Below are 24,692 nucleotides of genomic sequence, written 5' to 3' on the forward strand. Positions count from 1 at the left end.
TATGTATTTTCAACGATGGAGTTTCTACACACCATAGATTAAGGGTGTGGAGCTCTGCTGTACCTCGAGTTTTAATGCAATTACTACTATTTTCTATTCAATTCGACTTATTCTTATTCTAAGATATTCGTTGCACTTCAACATGATGAATGTGATGATCCGGGACACTCATCATTATTCTCACCTATGAATGCGTGACTGACAACCACTTCCGTTCTACATTAGACCGGGCGCATATCTCTTGGATTCCTTAATCAGAATCTTCGTGGTATAAGCTAGAATTGATGGCGGCATTCATGGGAATCCGAAAAGTCTAACCTTGTCTGTGGTATTCCGAGTAGGATTCCGAGATTGAATGACTGTGACGAGCTTCAAACTCGCGATTGCTGGGCGTGATGACAAACACAAAAGAATCAAGGGATTCTATTCCAACATGATCGAGAACCGACAGATGATTAGCCGTGTTGTTACAGAGTATTTGGACCATTTTCACTGAGAGGATGGGATGTAGCCATTGACAACGGTGATGCCCTACATACAGCTTGCCATAGAAAGGAGTGACAAAGATTGGATAAAAGCAGTAGGAAAGCAGAGATTCGGAAGGGATACAGCACCTCCAAACACTTATCTGAAATTCCCATCATTGAATTACATGAGTAACTCTATCTTTATTTTTTGTTTAAATTTATTATTATTATTCGAAAATCCAATAATCTCTTAATATAGGTGAATCCGCCTGACTGGGATTTACAAGATGACCATAGCTTGCTTCATACCAACAATCTCTGTGGGATCGACCCTTACTCACGTAAGGTATTACTTGGACGACCCAGTACACTTGCTGGTTAGTTGTGCGGAATTGTGACAAAGTGTGATTCACGTTTGAGAGCACTAAGTCTTTGGAGCCATTCTTGATGTTCATCATGATCTTCAAGGTGTTCTTGGTGTTCATCTTGACATTCGGAGTGTTCTTGCATGCATCATTGGTTTTGATCCAAAATTTTCATGTTTTGGGTCATATTTGTGTTTTTCTCTCTCATCATTAAAAATTCAAAAATAAAAAAATAACTTTTCCTTATTTTCTCATAATTTTCGAAAATTTGAGTTGACTTAGTCAAAAAATTTTTAAAATTAGTTGTTTCTTACAAGTCAAGTCAAATTTTTAATTTTAAAAATCTTATCTTTTCAAAACTTTTTCAAAAATCAAATCTCTTTCATTTTTTATTTAATTTTCAAAAATTTAATCTTTCTTTTAAAATATTTTTCAAAATTCGTTTCGTTAGTTTTATCTTTATTTTCAAAAATTATGCTAACAATTAATATGATTGATTCAAAAATTTGAAGTTTGTTACTATCTTGTTAAGAAAGATTCAATCTTTAAATTCTAGAATCTTATCTTTTAGTTTCTTGTTAGTTAAGTAATTAATTTTAATTTTAAAAATTTAAAATCTTTTTCAACCATATCTTTTTATCATATCTTTTTATCTTATCTTTTTCATTATATCTTTTTCAAAATTTTATCTTCTTCAAAAATTTGATTTCAAAATATCTTATCTAACTTCTTATCTTCTTATCTTTTCAAATTTGATTTTAATCTTTTCCAACTAATTATTTGACTTTTTGTTTGTTTCTTATCTTTTTCAAAACCACCTAACTACTCTCCCCTCTCTAATTTTCGAAAATACCTCCTTCTTTTTCAAAAATTCTTTTTAATTAATTAATTTTTTTAAATTTTAATTTTAATTTTATCTTCCCTTTTATTTTCGAAAATCATTAACTTCTTTTCAAAATTAATTTTCGAATTCTCTCTCTCATCTTTTTCTATTCATTTATTTATTTACTAACACTTCTCTTCACCACTCTTCATCTCCAATCACTGCCTCTATCCTTACCCTTGTGTTTGGATTCTCCTTTCTTTATTCTTTTCTTCTTCTACTAATAATAATGATCCTCTTTACTGTGACATAGAGGATTCCTCTTCTTTTCTTGTTCTCTTCTCTTTCATATGAGCAGGAACAAGGAAAAAAGCACTCTTGTTGAAGCTGATCCTGAACCTGAAAGGACTCTGAAAAGGAAACTAAGAGAAGCTAAATTACAACAATCCAGAGGCAACCTTTCTGAAATTTTCGAACAAGAGAAGGAGATGGCAGCCGAACCCAACAACGATAATGCAAGGAGGATGCTTGGTGATTTTACTAAACCCATGTCTAAGTTTGATGGAAGAAGCATCTCAATTCCTGCCATTAGAGCAAACAATTTTGAGCTGAAACCTCAAATAGTTGCTCTAATGCAACAAAACTGCAAGTTTCATGGACTTCCATCAGAAGATCCCTATCAGTTTTTAACTGAGTTCTTGCAAATCTGTGAGACTGTAAAGACGAATGGAGTAGATCCTGAAGTCTACAGGCTCATGCTTTTCCCTTTTGCTGTAAGAGACAGAGCTAGAACATGGTTGGACTCACAACCTAAAGATAGCCTGGACTCCTGGGATAAGCTGGTCACGGCCTTCTTGGATAAATTCTTTCCTCCTCAAAAGCTAAGCAAGCTTAGAGTGGATGTTTAGACCTTCAAGCCAAAAGATGGTGAATCCCTCTATGAAGCTTGGGAAAGATACAAGCAGATGACCAAAAAGTATCCTTCTGACATGTTTTTAGAGTGGACCATATTAGACATATTCTATTATGGTCTCTCTGATTTTTCCAAGATGTCATTGGACCACTCTGCAGGTGGATCCATTCACCTAAAGAAAATGCCTGCAGAAGCTCAGGAACTTATTGACATGGTTGCAAATAACCAATTCATATATACTTCTGAGAGGAATTCCGTGAATGATGGGACGCCTCAGAGGAAGGAAGTTCTTGAAATTGATGCTCTGAATGCCATATTGGCTCAGAACAAAGTGTTGACTCAGCAAGTCAATATGATTTTTCAAAGTCTGAATGGATGGCAAAATGCATCCAACAGTACTAAAGAGGCATCTTCTGAAGAAGAAGCTTATGATCCTGAGAACTCTGCAATGGCAGAAGTAAATTACATGGGTGAACCTTATGGAAACACCTATAATTTATCATGGAGAAATCATCCAAATTTCTCATGGAAGGATCAACAAAAGCCTCAACAAGGCTTTAATAATGGTGGAAGAAATAGACTCAGCAATATCAAGCCTTATCCATCATCTTCTCAATAACAGACAGAGAATTATGAACAGAATACCTCTAACTTAGCAAACTTAGTCTCTGATCTGTCTAAGGCCACTTTAAGTTTCATGAATGAAACAAGGTCCTCCATCAGAAATCTGGAGGCACAAGTGGGCCAGCTGAGTAAGAAAATCACTGAAACCCCTCCTAGTACTCTCCCAAGCAATACTGAAGAAAATCCAAAAAGAGAGTGCAAGGCCATTGATATAATCAATATGGCCAAATGCAAGGAGAAGGGAGAGGATGCGAATCCCAATGAGGAAGATCTCATGGGACGTCTCTCAAGTAGGAAGGAGTTCCCTATTGAGGATCCAAAGGAATCTGAGGCTCGTATAGAGACCATAGAGATTCCATTAAATCTCCTTCTGCCATTCATGAGCTCTGAAGATTATTCTTCCTCTGAACAGGATGAAGATGTAACTGGAGAGCAAGTTGCTCAATATCTAGGAGCCATCATGAAGCTGAATGCCAAGTTATTTGGTAATGAGACTTGGGAAGGTGAACCTCCCTTGCTCATTGGTGAACTTGATACATGGGTTCAGCAAATTTTACCTCAAAAGAGACAAGATCCTGGAAAATTCTTAATACCATGTACCATAGGCACCATGACCTTTGAAAAAGCTCTGTGTGACCTAGGGTCAGGCATAAATCTTATGCCACTCTCTGTAATGGAGAAGCTGGGGATCATTAAGATACAACCTGCCTTATTCTCATTACAATTGGCAGACAAGTTAGTAAGACAAGCTTATGGATTAGTAGAGGACGTGTTGGTAAAGGTTAAAGGCCTTTACATTCCTGCTGATTTCATAATCTTAGACACTAGGAAGGAGGAGGATGAATGCATCATCCTTGGAAGACCTTTCCTAGCCACAGCTGAAGCTATGATAAATGTTAACAGAGGAGAATTAGCCCTTCAATTGAATGGAGACTACCTTGTGTTTAAGGCACATGGCTATCCTTCTTTAACAAAGGAGAGTAAGCATGTAAAGCTTCTCTCAGTACAGAGCCAAACAGAGCCCCCACAATTAAACTCTAAGTTTGGTGTTGGGAGGCCACAACCAAACTCTAAGTTTGGAGTTGAATCCCCACAACCAAACTCTAAGTTTGGTGTTGGGACTATACAACATTGACCTGATCACCTGTAAGGCTCCATGAGAGCCCACTGTCAAGCTATTGACATTAAAGAAGCACTTATTGGGAGGCAACCCAATTTCTATTTATCTAATTTTATTTTTATTTTATTGTTATTTCATGTTTTATTAGGTTCATGATCATGTGGAGTCACGAAAAAATACTAAAATTAAAAACAGAATCAAAAATAGTAGAAGAAAAATCACACCCTGGAGGAAGGACTTACTGGCGTTTAAACGCCAGTAAGGAGCATCTGGCTGGCGTTCAACGCCAGAACAGAGCATGGATCTGGCGTTGAACGCCAGAAACAAGCAACATCCCGGCGTTCAAATGTTAGGAATGTCCCCTAAGGAGAGCTGGCACTAAACGCCAGAAACAAGCATGGACCTAGCGTTCAACGCCAAAAACATGCTGCACATGGGCGTTGAACGCCTAGAATGAGCATCACCTCGGCGTTTAAATGCCAGAATTGCATGCAAAGGCATTGTAGATGCCTAATTGGTGCAGGGATGTAAATCCTTGACATCTCAGGATCTGTCATGGGACCTTTCCCACCATCATACTCAAACACTTATATTCTGGTGGCAGTGGATTATGTATCCAAATGGGTAGAGGCTATTGCAACACCCACTAATGACACTAAAACAGTGTTAAAATACCTTCAGAAACACATTTTTAGCAGATTTGGTACCCCTAGAGTATTAATCAGTGATGGGAGCACTCATTTCTACAATAAACAGCTTTACTTTGCTTTGGTTCGTTATGGAGTTAGCCACAGGGTAGCTACTCCATATCACCCACAGACTAATGGGCAAGCTGAAGTCTCAAATAGAGAACTCAAAAGAATCCTGGAACGGACTGTAATTAACCGTAGAAGAGATTGGGGAAGAAGCTTGGATGATGCTCTGTGGGCATACAGAACAGCATTCAAGACCCCTATAGGGACCTCTCCATACCAGCTTGTGTATGGAAAGGCATGTCACTTGCCAGTAGAACTGGAACACAAGGCCTACTGGGCAACCAGATTCCTAAACCTTGATGCCAAATTAGCTGGAGAAAAACGATTGCTCCAGTTAAATGAGCTAGAGGAATTTAGACTCAATGCTTTCGAGAATGCAAAAATTTACAAAGAGAAAGCGAAAAGATGGCATGATAAGAAATTGTCATCCAGAGTCTTTGAGCCGGGGCAAAAAGTTCTGCTATTTAATTCTAGGCTCAAATTATTCCCCGGGAAATTAAAATCCCGGTGGAGAGGTCCATATGTGATTACAAGTGTATCACCATATGGATACGTAGAGCTTCAGGATAATGAATCTAACAAAAAGTTCATTGTTAATGGACAGAGAGTTAAACATTATCTTGAAAGCAATTTTGAGCAAGAATGCTCAAAACTGAGACTTGATTAAAAGCTCAGTAATAGTCCAGCTAACGACATTAAAGAAGCGCTTGCTGGGAGGCAACCCAGCCATTCACAAAATTTAATTTTATTTGCTTTTGCTAATTAATTGATTTTTACAGGTATATGTCAGAGTATCTTCAAAAGGTGAAATAGCAATTGATTGAATTCACAGAGTTACAGGGAAATTTGGAAGCTCACTGGCATGAAAAAGCCAGTAAGAAACGTTTTGGGCGTTGAACACCCAAAAGAAGCACCCACTGGGCATTCAACGCCAGTAAGGGTAGCCATCTGGGCGTTAAACGCAAGAAAGAAGCATCTTCTGGGCGTTGAACGCCAGAAAGAAGCACCTTCTGGGCGTTTAACGCCAGATTGATAGCGTCCTGGGCGTTCAGAAAAATGCCCAGTGACAAAGGACTTCCTGGCATTTAACGCCAGAAAGAAGCAACAGCTGGGCGTTGAACGCCCAGGAGAAGCAACAATTGGGCGTTAAACGCCCAAAACATGCAGCAGTTGGGCGTTTAACGCCAGGATGGTGGGGAGGAGGTAAAATTCGTTTCTCTTCAAAAAATTTCTAATTTTTATGTTTCAATTCATGATTTCTTGCATAAACATGTTTCCAAATATCATCCTTCAATTCCAAAAATTTTAATCCTAATTTCTAAAATCCCTGATTTCTGAAATCCCTTTTTTCAAAAATTGTACATGCATCTTCATCCATAAAGACAGATGATTTCCAATCCAATCCAACTCTTTTTTTTTTTAGTTTTTCAAAATTTAATTATCTTTTAAAATCTTTTTCAAATTAAAAATTCAGATTTATTTCAGATCTTTTTAAATTATATCCTTTTCTTATCATATTTATCTTTTATAAATCATATCTTTTATCTTAAATCTTTTTTCTTATTTTCGAATACCCACCCCCCCTTTATATTCACTTTCGGCGCCCCTCTCCTCATCCACCATTCCACACTTGCTCTCCTCCTATCCCTCTTCTCTCTCTTCTTTTGCTTGAGGACAAGCAAACCTCTAAGTTTGGTGTGCTTATCCGTGATCACAAAAACATACTCACTTTGATCATGGCCCCTAAAGGAAAACAACCCAACCCAAGAGGTAAGAAAGAGAATACTCCAAAGCCACTTTGGAATCAAGGGAAGTTCTTAACTAAAGAACATTCAGACCATTACTACAAAATAATGAGTCTAAGATCAGTGATCCCGGAAGTCAAGTTCGATCTGAAAGAAGATGAATATTCGGAGATCCAAGAACAAATTCGAAACAGGAACTGGAAAATCCTAGCTAATCCTGAAACGAAAGTGGGAAGGAACATGGTTCAGGAGTTCTATGCTAATCTATGGCAAACAGACAGGCAAAGAATAATTGGAGCTGCCCTCTATGACCATCGGACCTTAGTCAGAGGAAAGATTGTTCATACCCATCCTGACAAAATCAGAGAGATCTTTAAGCTTCCTCAACTGAAAGATGACCCAGACTCCTTTAATAGGAGAATGATGAGGGTAAATAAAGGCTTGGACAAGATTCTAGAGGATATATGCATCCCTGAAGCCAGGTGGACCACCAGCACGACTGGCATCCCAAATCAACTCAAAAGAGAAGATCTAAAACCAGTAGCCAGAGGCTGGCTGGATTTCATTGGGCGTTCTATATTGCCCACTAGCAACCGTTCCGAAGTTACTATTAAAAGAGCAGTGATGATTCACTGCATCATGTTGGAAAAAGAAGTAGAAGTCCATCAACTGATCTCGTGTGAACTATACAAAATAGCAAACAGGAATTCCAAGGATGCCAGATTGGCCTATTCAAGCTTAATTTCTATGCTCTGCAGAGATGCTGGAGTGAAGATGGGAATAACAGAGTATATCTCAGTTGAGAGGCTAATCACTAGAATATCAATGGACAGACAACAGTTGTAGGATGATCCAATCAAGAGGAGAGCACAGGAAGTCCTCCCAGAACTTCCTCAATTCGAATATTGGGAACATCTTGAGGCATCTATTTCCAAATTGCAAGAAGCTATGAACCAAATAAAGAAAGAACAGAACAATCAAAGTAGCATGCTTTGCAAACTGCTTAAGGAACAAGAAGAGCAAGGGCGTGATTTAAGGGAGCTGAAGCGCCAAAAATTAATCCTTGAAGGACCAAGCACCCCACAGATCAGAGGAACATCTACTTCTCAAAACACAGGTTGTTGAGTTCTAATTTTAGCTTTAACTCTGTGATAATGTTATTATAGAAATTTACCTTAGGAGATATATATAGTAGTAGTAGTAGTAATTAGTATATCTATTCTGGTTTTATTCCCAATTAAGTTATAATTTATTTTTCTCATCATCATCAGACATCAATGAAATAGTAGATAATTAGAATAAAGAAGTAATTTATTTTTTGAGTTCTTAATAATAAAAATTATAATTAACTATATGTGGTGGCAATACTTTTTGTTCTCTGAATGAATGCTTGAACAGTGCATAATTTTTATCTTGAATTTTATGAATATTGGCTCCTGAAAGAATGAGGAACACGAAAAATACTATTGATGATCTGAAAAATCATGAATTTGATTCTTGAAGCAAGAAAAAGCAGTGAAAAAAAAATTTACAAGGAATCATTGGATTAAGAAAAGGATCCAAGGCTTTGAGCATCAGTGGATAGGAGGGCCCAAGGAAGTAGTTTCAGGCCTAAGCGGCTAAATCAAGCTGTCCCTAACCATGTGCTTGTGGCATGCAGGTCCAAGTGAAAAGCTTGAGACTGAGTGGTTAAAGTCGTGATCCAAAGCAAAAGAGTGTGCTTAAGAGCTCTGGATACCTCTAACTGGGGACTCTAGCAAAGCTGAGTCACAATCTGAGAAGGTTCACCCAGTCATGTGTCTGTGGCATTTATGTATCCGGTGGTAATACTGGAAAACAAAGTGCTTAGGGCCACAGCCAAGACTCATAAAGTAACTGTGTTCAAGAATCAACATACTACACTAGGAGAATCAATAATACTATCTGAATTCTGAGTTCCTATGGATGCCAATCATTCTGAATTTCAAAGGATAAAGGGAGATGCCAAAACTGTTCAGAAACAAAAAGCTACAAGTCCCGCTCATCTAATAAGAATCTGAGCTCCATTTAAAACTCTTAGATATTATTACTTCTTAATTTCTTTTCATCCTATTTTATTTATCTAGTTGCTTGAGGACAAGCAACAGTTTAAGTTTGGTGTTGTGATGAGCGGATATTTTATACGCTTTTTGGGGGTAATTTCATGTAGATTTTAGTATGTTTTTATTGTTTTTTAGTAGAATATTATTAGTTTTTAGGCAAAAATCATATTTCTGGACTTTACTATGAGTTTGTGTTTTTTTCTGTGATTTCAGGTATTTTCTGGCTGAAATTGAGGGAGCTGAGCAAAAATCTGAGTTAGGCTGGAAAAGGACTGCTGATGCTGTTGGATCCTGACCTCCCTGCACTCGAAATGGATTTTCTGGAGCTACAGAAGTCCAATTGGCGCGCTCTCAACGGCGTTGGAAAGTAGACATCCAGGGCTTTCCAGCAATATATAATAGTTCATACTTTGCGTGAAGATAGACGACATAAACTGGCGTTCAACGCCAGTATCATGCTGCTGTCTGGCGTCCAGCGCCAGAAACAGGTTACAAATTGGAGTTCAACGCCAGAAACAGGTTACAACCTGGCGTTGAACGCCCAAAAAAGCCTCAGGCATGTGAGAAGCTTAAGTCTCAGTCCCAGTACACACCAAATGGGCCCCAGAAGTGGATTTCTGCATCATCTATCATAGTTTACTCATTTTCTGTAAACCTAGGTTACTAGTTTACTATTTAAACAACTTTTAGAGACTTATTTTGTACCTCATGATATTCTCAGATCTGAATTTTATACACTTTGACGGCATGAGTCTCTAAACTCCATTGTTGGGAGTGAGGAGCTCTGCAGCGTCTCGATGAATTAATGCAATTGTTTCTATTTCTCTATTCAAACGTTTGTATGTTCCTATCTAAGATGTTCATTCGCGCTTAATTATGGAGAAGGTGATGATTCGTGGCATTCATCACCTTCCTCAACTCATGAACGTGTGCATGACAAACACCTCCGTTCTACATCAGACTGAATGAGCTTCTCTTAGCTTCCTTAACCGGAATCTTCGTGGTATAAGCTAGAACTGATGGCGGCCACTCTTGAGAATCCAGAAAGTCTAAACCTTGTTTGTGGTATTCCGAGTAGGATTCAAGGATTGAATGGCTGTGACGAGCTTCAAACTCGCGATTGCTGGGCGTGATGACAAACGCAAAAGGATCAATGGATCCTATTCCAACATGATCGAGAACCAACAGCTGATTAGCCGTGCTGTGACAGAGCATCTGGACCGTTTTCACTGAGAGGATGGGAGGTAGCCACTGACAATGGTGACACCCTACATACAGCTTGCCATAGACGGGCTTTACAAACAATTGAGTTGAATATTACATTGCAGGAATTTAGAGGACAAAGCATCTCCAAAAACTCCAACATATTCTCCATTACTGCACAACAAGTAACTATTTCACACTCTTTTATTTTTTCTAATAATTCCAACTGATAATTTTAATTAATATCCTGACTAAGAATAATAAAATAAACATAGCTTGCTTCAAACCAATAATCTCCGTGGGATCGACCCTTACTCACGTAAGGTATTACTTGGACGACCCAGTGCACTTGCTGGTTAGTGGTACGAAATCATAAGAAATTTTGATTTTGATAATTGGGATTAAGATTTCATGCACCAGCGTCTCTCTAGGAGCTAACCCGAGGTTAGTTAAGATTTGGAAGCCAATTATAGACAAAGTGGAGGAGAAGCTCAGCTTGTGGAAATCTAAGGTACGGAACAAAGCCGGAAAGTTGGTGCTCATCAAAGCAGTACTAAATAGCTTACCGCTATATTACTTAAGCTTATATAAAATGCCGAAGGCTGTTGCGGAGAAGCTTATTTTGCTACAGAGAAGGTTCTTGTGGGGCAAGGAGGATGGCAGGAATGGTATGGCTTTGGTTAGTTGGGAAGTGGTCCAAGCCCTAAAAAAGCTGGGTGGGTTAGGTGTCAGAGATGCAATGGTTCGTAGCATAGCACTACTGTTTAAGTGATGGTGGAGGTTCTCAAAGGAGGAGTGTCTATTGTGGAAGACGGTGGTGTGCTCTTGTAACAATCTCTCTCCTAATGCGCTATTATCAACCCAGACATTACCTACTAGAGGGGGTCCATGGAAGGATATATGTCAGCTGCAAATAAAGGAGCAACATATAAGAGACAAGATTATAACTAGCTTGTCCATGGAGATTGATGATGGAAGAAGAACTCACTTTTGGAAAGATATTTGGCTAAGTGGTGGCTCTTTGAAGGATAGGTTTCCAAGGCTCTTCTCGGTTTCAATCCAAAAAGGATCAGTCATAAGGGTGTGTGGCTTTTGGGATGGGATAGTGTGGATTTGGAACTTTCAATGGAGGCGTGAGCTTTTTCAATGGGAGTTAGAACTTGTAAACCAGTTACATGACACTCTAAGGCTGGTTAAACTAGCTATTGACAGAGAGGATATAGTGGTCTGGAAGTTTGACAAATAAGGTATTTTTTCTACGGATTTGGATCCTCTAAAGTTTGAATTTTACTTTAGAAAGTAAAGTGTGATCTTTCACTATTTATTTCACATGTAGGACCAAGAATAAATATGAAAGAGAAACCATTCAAGGGTAGAAAGATCACACTTTACTCTCTAAAGTGAAATTTAAACTTTAGAGGATCCAAATCCTTTTTCTACTATCAATTTTGTGCAGGTGTTGCAAGCAGAAACGCTTCCAGATAACATAACAAGTTATAGTTTCACTAAGACTATTTGGAGAGGGTTAGTCCCCCCAAGAGTTGAGCTGTTCACATGGTTTGTCTTGATAGGCAGGGTGACTACAAAGGAAAGATTAGGTCATCTCGGAATTATAAATTCGAATGATAATGTGTGTCTTTTTGTGTAATAAGGATGTTGAATATGTTCACCACTTGTTTCTTGGCTGCGACTTTACTTGGCAGGTGTGGTGCGCTTGGTTATTTGATCTTGGCAGACAATGGTCCTTCCCAGTGAAGGAACACTTTTTAAGCTGGATAGGTGTAACTTTTAGGAAGGAGGAGCATAAGAAGTGGTTCATCATTTTCTTTACGGTAGTTTAGAATATTTGGTTGGAAAAAAACAGGAGATTATTTCAGAATACAGCAAAATATGTAGAGGAAATCATCAATATGACTCTTCTCAATTACAAGGAGTGGAGGAGTCAGGATCCCTTTAGTTATTGATGGCAATGCCGGAAATGATATTGGAATAAATTTTTAGGTGTTTAAAATAGGCGTTGTTTTATTGTTTTACAGACTTGTTCGCTCTACTTTTGTGTTGAGCTTCTTTTTTGTTCCACAAAAAAATATTTGTTGATTGTGTTCTAATGTTGCATGTGTTGTTGGTTTGTTGATGTAATTAGAAATTGTATAAATCTTTGTTAATAATTCTTATTTAGTTGTTGACTGTATTTAATTTGTGTAAGTTTGTGTTTGTGATGGTTCCTAATTATAAATTTTTATTTTTGAAAATAAAATTTTTAATTATTTTATTTTATATTAATTAAATCGGTTAAATTCTGCTTAAACTTCGGTTAAACTATTAAATTATTGAACCATTGAATCAATCATTTTATTAGTTTATTGACCGATTCGATTTTCAAAAGTTAAATAATGCTCATATGACATAAGTCAATTGAATTCAAAAGTTAAATACATAATAATATATGTTCTGAGAAAGTTTAAATATGACCAGATCATTTCTTGTGATATAGCGAAAGAGATCTGGGATAGGATGAAATGATGCATAAAGGCATAAAAGATTTTAAAAACACCTAGATAAATATCTCGATCAATCGCTATGATTACGAGGATTTGAAAATTATACAGGGAGAAAATTTAGCTAAAATGTGAGCTAAATTTTTGGATATTGTAAATTCCCTCAAAGAGTTTGGGAAACATGTGATCACCAATGCCATGTTAGTTTACGAATATTTTAGACTGAGTTTTGAACTTAAATATAATTTAATTTTTCCATTATTTGTTATCTAACATTTCTTCAAATGTTTAAATACACTAAGAAATTTTTTCTTAAATAATATAAGCAAATTAGGTAAATTTTGATCTGAAGAAGCATTAAACAACCTTAAAATTTGAATATGAGTAATTTATTTTTTAAGCACGACTCCAAGTGATAGCTTATCTCAAAAACATCGTCTATATTCTATTAGTGAGAAAAAGTTAAAAAAGTTAATCACGACTTCAAATGATAGCTTATTTCAAAAAAAGGTATTTAGTGAAATGTGTATTTTAAGTCACGGTTCAAACTCTGTGAGCTTTCAACATTAATGTCATTAGCTATTTTGGAGATACTTAGGAAGGAAAAATTGTATGCTAACTTTTATTTATTTATTTATTTATTTTTGGAAGAGAGTGGTGTTCTTGAATTTTATGATAAATTCTCAAATAATCATTTGTAAGATTTGGTTGCTTATTTATCTTACGTCATTGTAATACAGTAGCACATCCATTAGGTTTGGGAAAGGATAGAGATATCAACATACTGTACATGATTATAATTTGATTGTGAATCATCTCTAAACAAGTCAAGTTTATTCATATATTTTGCAAGTTAAAATGACTTGGACTATCTAACAATCTTAATGGTGAAGATTAGATATAAATTTTATTGCACCAAAAAATTAAAAATAATAAAATCTGGTGTCATTAATCTGACCTCTCAAATTCATATTTGTTTTATCTAGTTTGCATTTATAAATCTACTTGATTTTATCTCATCCTGATGCATAAGATTTTTTGGGTGTTCTTTTATCTTAACCCTTCTTTCAAATACTCCATAATTGCTTCTGTCTTATTTTGTCTCATGCACCTACACTAGATTTCAAAATGCCATTCTAAATTGTCTGACATTTGTAATAATGTACTTAAGTATGCAAAAAATTAATTTAGTAGCCTTGGTTTCACCCTATCAAAATATTATCAACGTTATATTTACAATGCTATTTTTAGAAGAAACGTTAATATCATGTTTATAAAAGATGTTCATTTTTCATTTATAGAATATAAATATCGAGTATTATATTTGTAATAACTCAAAAAAAAAAGAGAGAGAATAGAGGAAGATAAGTAAATAAATAAAATTATGAAAGAGAGAATAGAAGATAAGTAAATAAAAAAAATTATGGGCCCACTTGATTTTTTTTTGGTTTTTTCTAACTCTAATTACACATATGGACATACTCTTTTACCTACTCACTTAACCGTCACACACAACAAAAGAAAGAAAAGAATGAAAAAAATAGGAAAGAATGAGGGAGAACAGGAAAAAAAGAAAACAAAATAATGTAGAGAAAAAGAAGGTGGCGATATCGACTAAATATGAATGAAAGATAAAGAGAGAGTGGCAATGAGCAGCAGAATATGGAGAAAAAGAGGGAAGTAGCTTCAGAGGTGAGAGAAGGTCCGCCGATGAAGCAAAGCTTCGGAGGCCGACGATAACGAAGCAAGCTTACCGGCGGCGGAAGAGATTATGTAGATCGATGATGGTGGTGGTAGGATTCGTTGTTTCTACTCCATTAACCTTTGATTTGCTATGTTGTATTGATGCTTATGGTTTTGTCTTATTGGCCGGAAACTATCCATGTCCAAAGCCACCTTAAACCCTCATCTACCACTTGGATTGCAAACTCTAACTTGATGGCTCTCTGTAGGTCTTCGGTCCCTTAGAACCAAGTTGTAAGTAGACTTTATATTTATAATTGTTTGATTTTACAGCTATAATTATTTTGATATACGCTGTGTTGAATTTATAATTATACTTACAAAAAATTACAATCAAAATTACTGTAAGAATTTTATTTGACTTGAATAATCGAATTATTAGAACTAAATGCTTATTCTTGTAGAATTCATTTTTAATCTGCACATGAGACTATATATTTTTATGAGACTATGTAATTTTAAAATTAATTATTAATACTTGCTATTCTGAAATTATAAAATATGTTAGAATCCTTTATGATTTAGAAAATACTATTAGAAGTAATTTGTACGAGGAAGTATTAGTCGATCTAAATAGAGATTATTTGTATTTGAAAGGTTAAATAGTTAGCTATATTTTGAATTATATATTTTGAATTAGTTTGGGAGGCTCGTATTAAAAAATTGTAGTTAACGATAGTTATAACGTTAACCTAGATGCATCTAGCTCATACTTTAGTTAGTGATGGCGTTGCTAGCCTAACATGTAGGCCACATGTTAGATCTGTTATTCTGTATGGACACGCAAGAGAAAAGGGCCATCCTTAGAGGTGGAGCCGCCCAAGTGTGAACTATTTGATTTGATTTCTGAATTGAGAATTTCTTTATTAATTCACTTATTTATATAAATTACTATTTTTTATATAAAATTACTTTGATAAATGAGTACTTTTTCAGGAACAAATACTCAAATATGTGAAATTTTCAAGAGTAATGATCTACAATGAGTACTTTTTTTTTGTTAAATTTCTAGACATTATATGCTCTATATGTCACAGACAAGATCAACTATTCTAATATATTCTATGTTTTTGTTAAAAATAATGTGTAACTATTCATACTAGTATTTGTAAACTTATAAAAATGTTTATAATTTCTTGTTTAACTTATATTCGAATTGTTAAGTTTGCTAGGAGACTATTTCTCTGTGTGTCAGTCATGACTCATTTTGGGCGGTAACAATATTAATACCAATGTTTGGTGTAAAACTTCGTAAATTAATAAATAATTAATTATTAAATTAATTATAAGTCAAGGATATTAGGAAATTAAAATGTTTGATTTGGAGAAGTAAAAATATTAAGAATAAAAATTAAAGCACTAATTTTAAAGGTTTTGACTCAAAACTGGACCAACAAGATAAACCAGTTGAACCGAATCCAAGTGGACCCAAACCCACCTATATAACTCCTATATAAATAAGTCTTCAGTCATTCCCCCCCTTCTTTAAATAAGTCTTCAGTCATTCCCCCCCCCCCCTTCTTTATTTGATGGTGAGAACCATAAGCCATTTTTCTCTTTCAACTTCAATCTATCATATCTTTCAATTCGGAGTTTCGATTGCCGCACCATTTACGCCACGCGTTCGTCTCGTTGAGCTCTTCAATTCTAACTTAATAAAGTGGTAAGAATCTTTAATTTTCATGCCCAGTTCTCTATTCCTCTTTTTTCCTCGTTTTTTGTTTGGGTGTTGAGGGATTTTGATGATTTTGGTAGTTTAGGTATAATCTAGCATTGGATAATTGTTGAGTTTTACCCCAATTATTAATAGGTGAGGTAAAAAATCATTAACCCCTTTGAATCTTTCAATTTTATGAGGTTATGATTTTGAAATTATGTATGTATATAAAATTATATGAAATTAAGTTGAATATATGTAAAATTGAAGTCAAATTGATGAAGTAGTGTGCTTGGAAGTAGCTTTGGTGGCTGGACTAGTTGAATTGGTGACATTAAAACATAGAGGCTTTGTGGTATATTGTGGCTTAGGGAGAAATCGGCCAAGGTATGGTTTTAGTTTCTCGTAATTAATATATAATATTGCGTGAAAACTTAGTTAGTGGCTCTATGATAGGTTGAAATTATATGTATTGATTGATTGAATGTGTGTGTATAATATGTGTGGTGGATTTGATTTGGAAGTTAAAATTGAGTATTATAAGACCCAGAGTTTTTGAAAAATCTTATTATGAGCTGATTTCAAATTTATTTATTTATTAGAGATTTTATTTTTAGAAATTATTTCATTGAGAATAATTAAATCAAGTTTTGATAATTAAAATGAAGATTTTACTTAATTTCATAATTATTGAATAATTTTTTATATTTAAATTATAAAACTTAATAATTGTAAAAGAAAAGAATTTTTATATGATTTAGTTTAAACAATTGAGATTTTAGAATGCAATACTTTAATTTTTATAAATAAAAAAATTTATTATATTATCTTATATTTTAAATTAAAATACTAGATTGAGAGTTAATTAGTAAATTGACAATTAAACAATATTTTATTATGTAATTTTGAGGGATTAAATTAGCTTTCAAAATAACAATAATATAACCTAAATTGATTTAGAAATTACCAACCTTAATTTAACCAAAAAATCTCTAATTTCAAATTTTCCCCAAATCAAACCCTAACCCTAAAAATCAAACCCACAAACCCTAACCCTCTTTAGCCCCAAGCCGCAGCACCCTTTTTCCCCAACAGAACACACATAAACAGGGAATTCTATCTTAAGGGATTTCTAAATAACATAGCACCTCTGTCCCACAGCCTTCGCTAGCCTAACTTCCATGCAATCCCATCGCCACCACCTACTGAGCCTCCTCAATCCTAGTGAAAAACACAGGTAATGCAAACAAGTAAAGCACAAGTAATATACATATAACAGCAAGTAAACAAATAGCAAGTAGACATGTGATTCATTTAGGCATAACTAAAGTTAAGCAAAGCAAACAAGAATATAAAATATGCATATGATGAATGCCTGTCTTATTAGCTCGTGATATCACTTATCGTTCTATAAATGTCAACCGACACATCCTTCCGGATGTAGCGTTCCTGCCACGCCCATAGATATAGGCTCTACACACTCATGCAACAGAAAAATCTGCCATGCTAGAGATATAGGCTCTGTCTACTCATGCAGCAGAGAAGGAAACAACAACAACTGTCTCATCATAAATTATTCCAAAAATATAGTGTTGGGCACACTCTTGCAGTAGAAAAACTGCCATGCCAGAGATATAGGCTCTACACACTCCTATATAATCCAATAATTTCATCATTTCTTTTCAAATTCTCTACTCATCATAACCATCACCGGCTTCCAAATTCTCAAATTCATCATAAGTATTCCCATTTCTCAAAAATCTCTTCAACCATATACCTCACAACTTGACATTCACCAACTCAAGCTAGAAAGTACACAAACCTTCCAAAACCTATGTCTCTGGCTCCAATCTCATAACTAAAAATATCATTTTTATTCCTTTATTATTTTCTCCCTTGATTCAAGACCCTAAAACTGGCAAAAAGGTTTTAAACAGGTGTTACAGAAATTTGCAAGCTTGTCGAGAAGGTAAAACAGTTAAAAACAAGGTTTTCATTGAAAAACAGGGCAGTGTGCGTACACATAGAGTTGTGCGTACGCACTCCCAAAAGAGTTTTTTCCCATCTTGTGCATATGCATGATGTTGTGGATACGCACAAGTTGCAAATTTCATAGAATGTGTGTGTGCACCAGGGTGTGCGAACGCTTTGAACAGTAGGCATATCCATGTGTGTGCGTGCGCACCAGAGTATGCGTACGCACATTTTCTGAAAATCACAGGGTGTGCATACAAGGGTGTGCGTACGCACAAGTAAGAATATGGCCCCTGTTCCAAGCACACATACAAACCATAACTCACAATTTCTACAACATCACAGAAATAAGATTTTTGACACCAACTTCCAACGATCATATCTTTCTCTACAAAATTCAGATTTCTATAAAATCTATACAATTTTAAAGCTCTTTGAATTATATTTGATTTGATACAAAATTAAATTAATTTAAAAAACTTTAGCTCAAGATATGATCCCAAAGTTGGCCTAAAACCCATTTTTACCAAAAACACTAAAAACTCAACTTTACCAAAACTCTCAATTTAAAACTAAATCAAAGCCTTCTCAATCATCATAAAATACCACCCCACATAACAACTTACCATTTCATATTATTGTCATCAATTCCACACCTAATTCATTCAACCATTACACAAATAAATCACTACAAATCCACAATTTCCAATTCAATCATTAATCAACTCTCATAATCATTATTCACAATTCTCACCAATTCGTTTCTAACATCACAAAAACTATCTTCACAACATTACATCATTATACTCATCAATATCCATCATCACACATAATAATCATCAACACTCATCATCATCATAATCATATATTGCACATTCTAACATTCTATATACTCCTCTTCATCATACAACATAATTTCATATATAATTAAGCATACACCAACATCATTCAATCCTATCTTATGGTCTACTAACCTAAGTGTCCGGAAATATTATATATTACATAAAGAAAACCAAAATCATATCTTGGCCGATTCCCATGCAACTCAAAACACCAAGCAAATCCACCAAGCTCAAAACCACCAAGCATCATTCCAACAAATTCCAAAACTCAATCTAACATCATGCAACATATCACATCAAACCTAGGGTTTGCAAAAATAACTAAACAAAAGGGTTTAGTAAAACCTTACGTTATCCAATGGTATTAGGAATAAAACCCAACAATATCCCAATGTTAGGTCACCCCTAAACAAACAAAATCACAAAACTTTCTCAAAAACCAAACCCAAAAATGAATAATTATTAGGGCTAGAAACTGAGCTTGAGTTTCTTTTTCTTACCAATAAAGCTTAGCTAGAAATGAAGAGCTCGACGAGAGCTTTGTGTAGCCACAAGCGGCTCATCAATCGGAGCTCCGTAGCTCAAGTTATGACTCTCGGAAGGTGACAATGAATAGTGACACCCTTTTTCTTCTCCCTTCTCTCTCAATCCGCATTTCTCTCTCTCTCTTTGGTGGTGAAAATGAGCTGAAAGCTTATTTAATGAGCATATATATGTTGAGCGTTGGGGCCCAGTTTGGACCCGATCCAACCCGTTAGCATTTTAGGTCTGTTTGGCCCACTTTGGGCCAAAACCTTTAAGATTAGCGCCCGGTTTTCAATTCTAAATTATTTTTGTCCTATCAAAATAATAAATTCAATTTTCAAAATTTTATTTTCCAAAATACGCAGTACTGGACAGACTAGAGCCAGTACTGCCGGCTTAAGCTCTAGTATGAATTTTTACAAAAATTTTTCGCAAAAGATACATTTTCCAACTCAGAAAAATTCATTGAAATCAAATTTCACCTTTATATTTTAAAAAGAACATTTTTATATTGTCGAACCTATTTCGGGTAATTAAATTATTATTTTACAAAAGTGGTTAAGCCGGTTCTTACATGATTCGTTCTATAGCCCAAGATTCAGGGAGATCAATTTCATCCCATTTGATGAGGCAAGGTATAGTAACATTTGCCTTTGTCATATCCATGACAAACAGGGTTGTTTCACAGTCGGTTGTTTTTAAGAGGACTCTGGAGTTACAAGTATTCATGACTTTGTATTGAATCCTATAGATTAAGGCTGCAAGAATGGATCCTTTCTTCATGTCAAGGCCATGAAGTCGGATGTTGAGAAAGAGTGAGTCTAAGATATTTCTATCTAACAGACTCACAATTTTGTTGGAAAAACAATTGAAATAGACTGGACCATGCCTTGGACTGGTTTCAACAGTTCCTATGAGGGAATCATGAAAATTATTATGCCTAACATCACTTAGACACATGAGAATGGAAGTATTTAAACCTTCTCTAATGAGTGGTTTAACTGCAACTTGAACACAGCATATATGTAGATATTTATATTTGAGGATATGTTGTTAGATAGAGGGATATTATTTTCTGCCGTTTTGATGATGTAATCAGATTTACCAGCACGTTTGGTTTCTTCTGGAATATATAGTGCATCTTGGAAAATATTTAGTATTTTCCAGTTATCTATGGCTTGATTAATATCTTCAAAGCAAAATTCTTCTTCGAAGATATTATGTTTTGGAGAGAGTTCCTCGAGTCGAGTTACTTTCTTAGAGAGGATGTTTGTTTTAGCATGTGAGGTTGAGAGACTGTGCAAAAAATGATGGGAGAATGAGTGAAAAAAGACATTTTCATAAACTTACTGATATCATTGCCCTCCTTTGGTTCGGTAGGAATATGCCTATTAACATTAAACTAGCACTCATCCACTGAAACTGGATTTTAACTCTTTTTTTTTAAGAAAAAAGACTCCTAATTTTCCAGATCCATAGTCACCGGAGACTTTTAACATTTTGTTCTTATCATGTACAAGAACATAACCAAGTTAGCCTTATTACCCAATGGACAGGTCTTACTACTACTTCCTTATACATGATAAGAAGAAACAACCTGTACTTCCAGATCTGGAAATTAGCTTTAAGATATTTACAGAGACAATAAAAGAGAAAAGAAAAAGATACCAGTTTCATGTAGATCAGAGTTAGTCTAATGTTAATAAGAATATTTCTACTTTCCCATCAGGCTCTGATACCAGGGAAACCCGAAGTATATATATATATATATATATATATATATATATATATATATATATATATATATATATATATATATATATATTAACGAAATTAGTCTAGTATGAAAATTATGTGTTTTTAAAAAAATTATGTGTTTTTTAAAAAATTCTAATTTGATTTGTAGCAAAATGTTCAAATTTATATACATTATAACACTTGACATTGCCCTAGCTTAGGTTTGAGCATCCTGATAATGTTAAGTGAAGGAGCAATACTTTTTTGCTCTTTAAAGTTTAAATTGAGATTATTGTGATAAGGATCAATGTGGATGTCTATTCTCAAGAAAGAATGATGTAACAACCCTAGTTTTTGAAAATTAGATAATTAGTTATTTGTGATTTATTTTATTTGTTGATAATTTTATTTTAAGAAAATTATTTTACTAAAGGTAATTAAATGGAGTTTCATCATAATTGGAGTTTAAATTAATTAGAATTTTTATATAAATTTTATTAGATATTTGGTATAATTGAAATTATAATTCTGGTAATTGAAAAATAAGAAAGCATGGTATAATTTAATTTAAATAAGTTCTATTTTGAATGAATTATGTTATTAATTTGAACTCCTAGAAATTATTTTATTAGAAATGATTAGATTGATATTTATGAATACTTTAAGTTTAAGTCAATTAATATTTATGTACAATTTTTATTATAATTGGTTATTTTATAAATTGAAATTAAAGTTTCAGAGATAAAAAACTAATAGAGATTTGTATGATTTAATCTAGAAAATTGATATTTGAATTTAAATTGTACTTTACAAAATATAATTAACTTGTTCATTTTATAATGTAAATTGGAAATAATTGATTGAACTTAGCAATATGTTGATAAATAATGTTTCTAAATATTTTTAATAGAGTACATTTGATTTTAAAATTATCCTACCCTCCAACTCTATCAAAATATCTATTCATATCTATCCATATTCTTTTATAAAATCCTAATTTCTAATTCCAAATTCCCAAATTGAATCAGAAACCCTAATTTCCAAATTCCAGAAACCCTAACCCTAATTCCCTCACCCCACTCAGCCGCACCCCCAGTTTTCCCCCCTTTCCTTTCCTAAACGCAAAACTCATTCACACAGAACTGAAAAAGAAGCACAAAGAGAGAGTGGGATCCGAGAGAAGAGGGAAGAGCGTCGCCGGAGGGGGCTTGGCACCGTCGCCGCCTCCGTTCATCGGGCCTTGCTACGCCGTCGCCACCATCCCCAGCGTCGCCCAGCCTTGCCCGCGCTGCAGTGCCTCCTGTCAGCCATTCATGGAGCCGCGGAGAGCATCGCCGTTGAAGCCATGCCGTCGCAGAAGGAGCCAGAGGAGGACGAGACGTGTGAGAAAGGAGACGCGCAGGGAAGGAACCATTCCTCTGCCGCCGCTATCGCCGGAATTCCTGGTCGCCGTCGTCGTTCATGGTGAGTCAGTTAAGTCATAGCCATGAGAACCACTACCTCTGAACCCCAGTTGTTCTGTTGCAATCCTGTATTTTCCTCTGATATTCTCGACCCTGTTCTGCTTCTCTTTTGTTTTGTCGTTCTTATTTCGTTGGTGTCCCTGCTGTTCTAACCGATTGGATTGGTGCTGCTACTGCTAAGACGTATGCTCTGCTCTCTGGTTTCTGTTTTTCCGAGTACCAGAGCTGCTGTTCCATTCCTGTATTTCTTTTGGTAAGATAGGTTTTGTTCTACAATCAATATTCTAATTACTGCTCCTTTGATGATCTGTTCTGTTTTACCCTTGCATTTGCTTCAGCCTCTATTAAATTCCCTTTCAAAATTGTTGTTGCTGTTACTAGAGTTGTGGGTGATGCCGCTGCCGTTCCAGTTGTATTGGAGTGACTACCTGCCACAAATTGGGGATAAAGGAAATTGTTACGTTAAATAATACGGTTCCGGCTAATTGAGGTAGGGGATTTAACGTTTTTAATTTAGAATGCCTACAAAGTTATTGAATAAGTGCAAATGGTTAATAATAGTTAAGAATTTCTTAATTGATAAGAATGACTTGAAATGTGTTTGAGAATGGTTAGCTATTGTGATTTTTCTGAGTTATGATTTGAATTAAATGTGGCTGTGAGTACTTTGAATTATAATTGAAATTTGATGAGTTGACTGTTGAAAGGTTGTCGTATTGATATTTGATGAACTGAGTTGGATTTGTGTTTGGTTTGGGATTATTGTGATGATGGTTTAAGTTGTGGCTATATTTTGATTATTGAGAATAAGTGTTTGTTGTTGATTTTGGTAATTTGACATGTTGGAATGGCTGTGTAATTGACTTGTGACTGGTTGGGATTGGTTTTGATGTTTGTTAATGTTGATTCGTGATTAGAGTTATGCTTGAGAACTGTTAAAAGATTGAAGTTTGATTACCGAATTATTCTCTTTCTCCGGCAGTGTTTTTCGGCGACGGTAATGGCATTTCCCGGCGGCTAGGCACGGTGGCGCGAGTCAACACGGAACCAGACAGAGCGGCGGCGCTCGTCGGCGGCAGCAGCATCCTCGGCAGTGCGGACAACGGCAGCGCTGGCTTTTGCAGCAGCCCCTCGCGAGCGCTCTCCCCTCTCTCCCCCATCGATGGTGACAACGGTGGCACTGGCGGCGAGGCGCAGCGGGGCACGCAAAGGGCTGAGCACGGCGGCAAGGCCCCCTCTGCTTTCTTCTTCCTCTCTCAGATCTCCCTTCTGGCCGCGACGCTGACCACATGCCTCCCTCCTTCTTCGACTCGACCTGACGGCGGACTCCTAAGCGGCGGCAAGGACTTCGGAAGCGTGCGGTCTACTCAGCGATGGCAGTGAGATGCGACCGGTTGGATGACGGCGCGGCATGGTGGTGAACTGAACGGCTACACCGCGGCACTGCAGACAGCTCCCCTCCAGCTCAACGGCGACGAGACGCGCCTCCCTCTCTCTCCCTCCCGCTGGCTCACGGTTTCTTCCTTCTCCGCGGGTATGGGGAAAACTGTGAGTTCTGTGTGGTGAGGGGTGAAACGGCGCTGGAGTGAGGGATGAGTGGGTTAGGGTTTTTGAGTAAAAATTAGGGTTAGGGGCATTTTGGTAATTTTACTTAAAAATAGGGATAATATAGTAATTAGAAATAAATTCTAATCCAACAAAAATTAATGTATAGAAATACTATTTGCCCATCAATCATACAAATTATTTTTCGTAAAATGCCCAAATCAAAATAATTAGAAGTAATATACTTAATTTCTTCATTTTTCAAAATAGCAGTAATAATATTTAAAATATTACTTATTTAATCCAAATCTTATAAAATCCTTATTATTTCAAAACTATCAACCTTATACTTTAAATACAGAAAAAAATCTAATAACTATAAAATTGGATAATAATTATAACTTATCTCAAATCCGATAAATCAAAACTCGCCTTAATTATCCTTAATAAAATAATCTTTGAAATTAAGGCTATAAATAACTATAGGATTTGAGACTTGCTCATAATAAGACTTTTCAAAGATTTTGGGTCTTACATTCTACCCACCTTATAAAAATTTTCGCCCTCGAAAATTGATACAAAATGAAAGAAATTCCATAACAGTTCACCCTT

Source organism: Arachis stenosperma, chromosome 3, assembly GCF_014773155.1.
Source record: "Arachis stenosperma cultivar V10309 chromosome 3, arast.V10309.gnm1.PFL2, whole genome shotgun sequence".
Lineage (NCBI taxonomy): Eukaryota > Viridiplantae > Streptophyta > Magnoliopsida > Fabales > Fabaceae > Arachis > Arachis stenosperma.